The sequence below is a fragment of the Tamandua tetradactyla genome, chromosome 5 (assembly GCF_023851605.1).
Source record: "Tamandua tetradactyla isolate mTamTet1 chromosome 5, mTamTet1.pri, whole genome shotgun sequence".
Lineage (NCBI taxonomy): Eukaryota > Metazoa > Chordata > Mammalia > Pilosa > Myrmecophagidae > Tamandua > Tamandua tetradactyla.
The window spans coordinates 116,313,673-116,320,527 of NC_135331.1; positions in this window are offsets into that span (position 1 = coordinate 116,313,673).

The following is a 6,855-nucleotide window of genomic DNA, read 5'->3' on the forward strand; positions in this document are numbered from 1 at the left end:
ACACAAAGCTACAAATGTTGGAGAGGATGTGAAGAAATTGAAACACTTATACACTATTTGTGGGAATGTATAATGGTGCAGCCACTGCAGAAAATAGCTTGGTGATTCCTCAGAAAACTAAATATTGAGTTGCCCTATGACCTGGCAATACCAACGCTTGATTTATACCCGGAGGAACTGAAAGCAGTATCACTGTTTTAGTTTGTAAGCTGCTGGATTGAAGTATACCAGAAATGGAGTAGTCTTTATATAGGGAATTTAATAAGTTACAAGTTTACAGTTCTAAACCTACGAAAATGTCCAAACTAAGGCATCCAAGTAAAAATACCTTAATTCAAGGAAGGCCAATGCATCTTGAGCACCCGTCAGCTGGGAACACATGCTTGTTGGTCCTTGCTCCTGGGCTCCATTGCTTTCAGCCTCTGTTCCTGTGGGAGTTCCACACTTTGCTTCTCCAGGGCTGGCTTTCAGCTCTTGGCTTCCCTCGGCTCTCTCCAGGTTCTGGCTTGTTTAACATCTCATGACGACATCTGTTGGGCTCCAAGCATCTCCAAACATCTGTGTCTGCTCTCTAAGCTCTCTCTCCAAACTGTTTCCTTTTTTAAAGGACTCCATTAAATTAATGAAGACCCACCTGGAATGGGTAGAGGCACATTGCCATCTAATCAAAAAGTTACACCCACAATTGTGTATGTCACATCTCCATGAAAATTTATAATCAAAGATTTCTACCCTACAGTTTTGAATTAAGATGAAAACGGTTGCCCTGACAAGATTGAATCAGGAATTAAACATTACTTTTCTGGGGTAAATAATATTTTCAAATGGCAAACGAACAGACATTTGCACACCAATGTTCATAGCAGCACTATTCACAACTACCAAAAGATAGAAAGAATCCAAGTGCTCATCAACAGATAATTTGATAAACAAAATGTGGTGTGTATATATATATATATATATATATAATGGATTATTATGCAGCAGTAAGACAAAATGAGATACCAAAGCATATGACAGTGTGGATGAAACTTGAGGGCATAATGTCGAGTGAAATAAGCCAGACATAAAAGGGCAGATGCTGTATGATTTCACTATCATGACTGTAGTAAAGGTAATCTCAGAGGTTACACTGTAAAATATAGCAGATCTAGGGTGCATGGATGGTAAAGTGGTAGAATGCTTGCCTTCCATGTGGGAGGCCTGGATTCAATTCTCAAGCCATGGACCCTCCCTCCAAAATATATTTATATATATATATAGTAGACCTAGAGGTACACAGAAGGTAGAGATGTGGGGAAGGCTACCCAATGGGGCTGAACTTAAATGCGAGGAAACAGATAACAGTAATGGTAATTAATTAGTGTGATTATAAGTAACATTGCCATACTGAAGAAAAATATGATTGAAAAGGGATGTATGGTGCCATGTAACCCACTGATTATGTCTACAATTATAAATAAGTTCTCATATAAACTATTTCAAAGGTTTGATATTGGACAAAGAGTCAATAGAGGGTTATGGGGGAAAACTGAAAATTTATGTTATGGCCGGTAGTTATCAGGAAGGCATCAACATTACCACAGCACTACCATAGGCACTACCATAGGTGGGGGGGAGGGAAAAATGATAAGGGGAGTTTTGATTTAATAGTTGATGATGCCGTGTTTGCAGTTCTTTGTCTCTATGAACCAATGAAAATTCTCTAACATTGAATGCTGCTGATTGTACAAACCAAGTGAGGATACTGTACGGCATGGTTTGTTTATTTTGGACATTATCCACGATGTCCAGTGGATGGAGGGAGCTGAGGGGTACAGTGACTGGGAAGCAGAATGACAAGCTGTGATACATTTATGTGATGGAATATGGTGTGGCCACAAGAAGGAAGGCCATCAAGAGGTACACAGTGAACTGAATAAATCTTGGGGATGATGTGTTGTGAAAATAAGCCAGAAATGTAAGAACAAATATGCTAAGGTCTCTTTCAGAAAATACTTATAAGAAAATTGCAGCTTAGAATCTAAGCACTTAGAGCAGTCACACTTAGTCTGAAGTTGTAAGCGTATTTCTAGATTCTGAGGCACTGAGCTTTGTATGTATCAGCTGGTATTTCCCTGGAATTTTGAGTAACTATGTGAACACCTAAGATGCAGAAATGGAGTACTGCATCCCCGAAAGTTAGCATAGCTATATACAATACTAGTTAAACTAAATGAAAAAAGAGATCAGGCTTCAATTAGAGATAAAAATAAAGCCAAGCTGGTTGGGACTAAGGTAACTCAGAATACAGGGATTAAAGATTACACTGTGTGTACTCTAGACCTTCACCTACCATATGAGACCAAAGACCGAGGGGTTTATTGTGTCTAGAACCTAAATTTTTTCTAACATAATCTAAATCAACCTGTCTGGGATAGCTCATTTAAACAACCCAAACTTCTGGAGTCCAGAATGCGAACAAGGTCTTGTACTTCTGAATAGCTTAATGTAATACTAGGATACATCTCAGACTACGGGGAGCTGATAATTAAAAAGTATTGGTAGTAGGTGCAAGGGTAGTTCAGTGGTAGAATTCTCGCCTGCCATGCAGGAGACCCAGGTTCAATTCCCGGACCATGCCCTTTCCAAAAAACAAACACATAAGCAAAACAAACAAACAAAAAGCTCAACAAATGGTGCTGTTATAATGGGATACTCACATGGAAAAATAATGAAATATGACCCTGTCGTGCAGCATACCAAAAAAAAGTATTGGTAGAGTCTCTGGAGGGTCTGAAGGAAAAAAAAAAGTAACTATTGAACCTTCCCATCTGGGAACCCTGGTTACCATCTCAACCATTGAGGACTCCCAAGAAAATAGTTCAAGCCCGTAATTTTCAGGCTTGCCCTTATAGAACTTATTTCTGTAGTGGAGAGGCTAGGACTTCCTATAACAAGTTTTAAGAGTTGCTTCCAAGAAACCTCTTTTGTTGCTCAGATGTGGCCTCTCTCTCTCTCTCTCTCTAAGCCCAGCTCTGTAAGAAAAATCATTACCCTCCCCTCTATTGGGGCTTGACATCCAGGGGTGAAATTCTCCCTGACGATGGGGGGCCTAACCTCTGGGTATGAGTCTGGCCTTGGTACTCTGGGATCAACAATGCCTTCCTGACCAAAGGGGGAAAATAAGTGTAATAAAATAAGGCATCAATGGCTAAGAAAGATCAAATAGAGTCAAGAGGCTATTCTGGAGGCTATGCCTTCAAGGAGCTCACAGTTCCCTGGGGAAAACCATTTACACACTTAGACATTTGCAATTCAGTGTGCAGAGGAATACACAGGGGACATTGGGAACACAGGGGAAATGGTGGAGTGATGGTGAGCGTTGGGGCTGTTTCTGCTTGGAAATAGAGTTGACTGTCTCAGAGGACCATGATAGGAATTCAGAGTTAGGGGCAGCTTGCTCATTAACATGGATTAAAGATTCTGCCTATGGAATTCTGCATATACCTAGGGTTAGCCTAATGCTTCAAGGTGCTAGAAAGAGTCTGTTATCCAAAAACATCCCTCCTTTACCCTTTTGAACGATTAGGCTGCCATGATTAGAAATTCATTCCATTGTATCAATACATTTTATTTTGAATAACAAGCTACTGGAGTGAAAGATGTAAGTAAGTTCATTATATTCTAATTCACAACTTTGTTTTGACAAGATCCAGGTCCCAAAGCGTTTTGTTAAAAAACACACATAAATATCTGTGACATTCTGAGAAAAGCAATATAATATAAAATGAGGACATGATATGTCTATGTTGTTATTTTCTTAGTGATTTTTTTTTCTTCTTCTTCATGTTTTCCAAAGCATGGAGAGAGCAGTAGGGAAAAGAGGAGCTGTGGATGAGGGAGTGGCTACAGCCAGGAAGGGATCAGTGAAGGAACTGGGAAAGGTGTCCAGCAGTTGGGGAGGTAAAAGGAGAACTAGTTTTGTGAGTAAATGTAGGGATTAGGAGAGCTCTTCTGAAATCATTGCTCTGAAACTGTGTGGAACAGTTTTTCCCCCTGTGACAGCTATAGTGATACACTTAAACAAATGAGAAAAAAAAAGCTTCATGTATTCATTCATTCATTCATTCATTCAATGATTAGTTTTTGTGCTTGCTGTGTGCCAAGTATGTGCCAGGCACTGTGATAGGCACTTGGGGTATGGCCATGAAGCATCCACTAAAACAGTAGATTGTGATTGGTTATAGCATTTGTTCTGCTACCCAAATGGGTAAAATTATGGTCTGTGAAACCTTAAGTTCAACACATTGGCACCAGAGGTTTGACTTCCAAACTGGTTTAAAATTAATTTCCAAAATCCTGCCTTGGACAAGACTTGAGTTTGTAGTAGTCTTCTGTGAGGGAAACCACACATTAGAGCTGAAAAAATCTTACAGCTTACTTTACTGGCCTGGGTCTGGGAAGAAAAAGAAACCCCTGCGTCACCTCTTTTCAATTCCCAGATGGGACAGTTTGCATCTGAGTTGTAGTGAGCTACGTAGGGCCCACAACCTGAGAAGCTTCTCTTTGCGTTTTTAACAGAGAAACATTTTGGGATTATTCCAGGAATTCATGACTGCTGGGTTGAGCCATCCTTTGCAGGATATAGTCATCCACTACTTGGAGAGCTAGATGATTAGACTGCGACAAGTTTATATTTGCATATAGGAAGGGCAGGGGAAGGTAGTGGGATGGGGAAGGCTAGAGGGGAAATAATGGAATACAGTGAAAAAAATTACTTTCAATCAAAAAAATGTTTGAGATCCTACTATGTGCCCACACTGTGCTAGGCTACAAAATGGAAATAATGCACAGTCTCTGTCCTCAAGAAGCTCCCAGAAAAGTGAATGAGAGAGAGAAGTGTGTGATGAATGCTAAAGCCAGTTAAAGTACAGGACCTTGGGAGTATTTGAGCAGACAGCAGGAGAGAGACTGGCTGAGCTGACTCCTGGAGGTAAATAATCCTTAAATAAAGGAAGACCGGCATGAGGGCTTTCCTGATTGAGGGTGTCCACACATGGGCAGGTTCCGAGGACAGACAAGGTGAGGTATGGTGGGGACCTGTAAATGGTTCAGGATGACCAAAAAGAGAAGAGGGCAAGAGATGAGACTGAAATGGGGATGGAGCCCAGGTTTCACGAGGCCCCTATCTGCCCTGCTAAGAAATCTGGACAGCCTCCTCAACACTACACAGAGATGTTGAAGGATCTTATGTAAGGCGGTGGTAATTTATAAATGGTTTTTGTTTCCATTTTTAATCTTTATGATTCCTGTTATAAAAAAATAAAACATTCTTATGGAAGAAAATTTGGAGAACACAGAAAAGCATAGAGAGAAATTGTAAAATGAACTTTAATTCTACCACACAGATAAGCCATTGCTAGTACTTTGGTACATTTGGTAGATAAACATTTTTACATGTTTGTGGTCACTTTCTATGTAAAATTCTACATCTTATTTTTTTCATTAGCATTATTTTCTCTGCATTGCCCCACTTTATATTCTTCTTTTAAATTTTTTAGTTCAAAATAATTTTAAAATTACAGAGGAGTTGCAAAGATAGTACAGAGTTCCCACATGCTTTTCATCCAGCTTTCCTCAATAGTAATATCTCACTTTCCATTTCTCCCAGCTCTCTGTCAAAATGCACCTGCTTCTATCATATTTCCACTGATATTTTCAGTGACTACAAGCTAAACTGGAAAATGAACCCCATCGTACTATAAGTTCATGAGCATTCCCACACTGAAATGTAATTGTGCTTGAAAAGGGGTTAGTCTCCCAGAGTCAAAAGACTCAGAAGTGGGAGTTCTGGACAAGTAGTGTGCTGGGCAGATGGGACTGTAGGTCCCTGCAGCTGTGGCTCTGTGTGGGAGCAGCTGTGAGTACTCCTTCCAGACAAATCCTCACTCACCAAGATAGTGATACATGATCTAGGGGTGTTTCTCCTTATATTTATTAAAAATGTCATAAAATTTAGTTTCTGTATGATCTTAACCAATTTAAACCCTGAGTCATCTCCAACATTAACTGATGTTTCTCAAAGACAACACTAAATGATTTATGCTCAGTTTTAGAGTCCTGGGTTAGATCACTGGGTCCTCATAAGTAGTCCAAGGAAAACATCAAGGTCTGGCAAAAGTCACCACTAATGATAGAAACAAACTATCCCCAAATCTCAGCCCTAGACTTTATGCTTGTTTCTTTTCATAACCAGATGTGATCTCTTCTTTCTTTGAATACCCTTAACACTTATTTGTTTTCTCTTAGGGCAATTTTCAGGGTTCACCGTCTGTATGTAGAGTGTGTGTATGTGTGTGCATTCCTTCTTATATTGTGCATTTCTTGAGAGTAAAGACTATATCTTGCTCATTTTTGTATGTTTCACAATGCTCAACATAGCATCTTGCTCTTAATGTTAAATAAATGTTTGTTAATTCTCTATGCTCTTTGCTTTGGAGGACTAATCTAGTCTCATAGCTTCAACTAACATTGTTTTGTATGTAAATTCTGCTGGATATCTCCAACTGCTGCCTTAATGTTTCTACTCCAATAATTTCTTTTAATTGCAAATTCCAATAAGCAAATACTGAAATAATCTTTCCTCCCAGTTCCTTCTTTTACCTGAATTGTAAACTGGCTTCTCCAATGCAACTCTATATTCATTCTGTTTTACCCTTGTAGCGCACTATAATAAATTGTAATCCCTCCTTTCACTCTCAGAAGCATGCCTATTTGGACAGTAAATTATATGGTCACCCTCCCCGTGAGTGAACCTGCTTACAAAGGACTACAGTGGCTTATTTCACGAAGGGAAATGGCATATAGGACAGA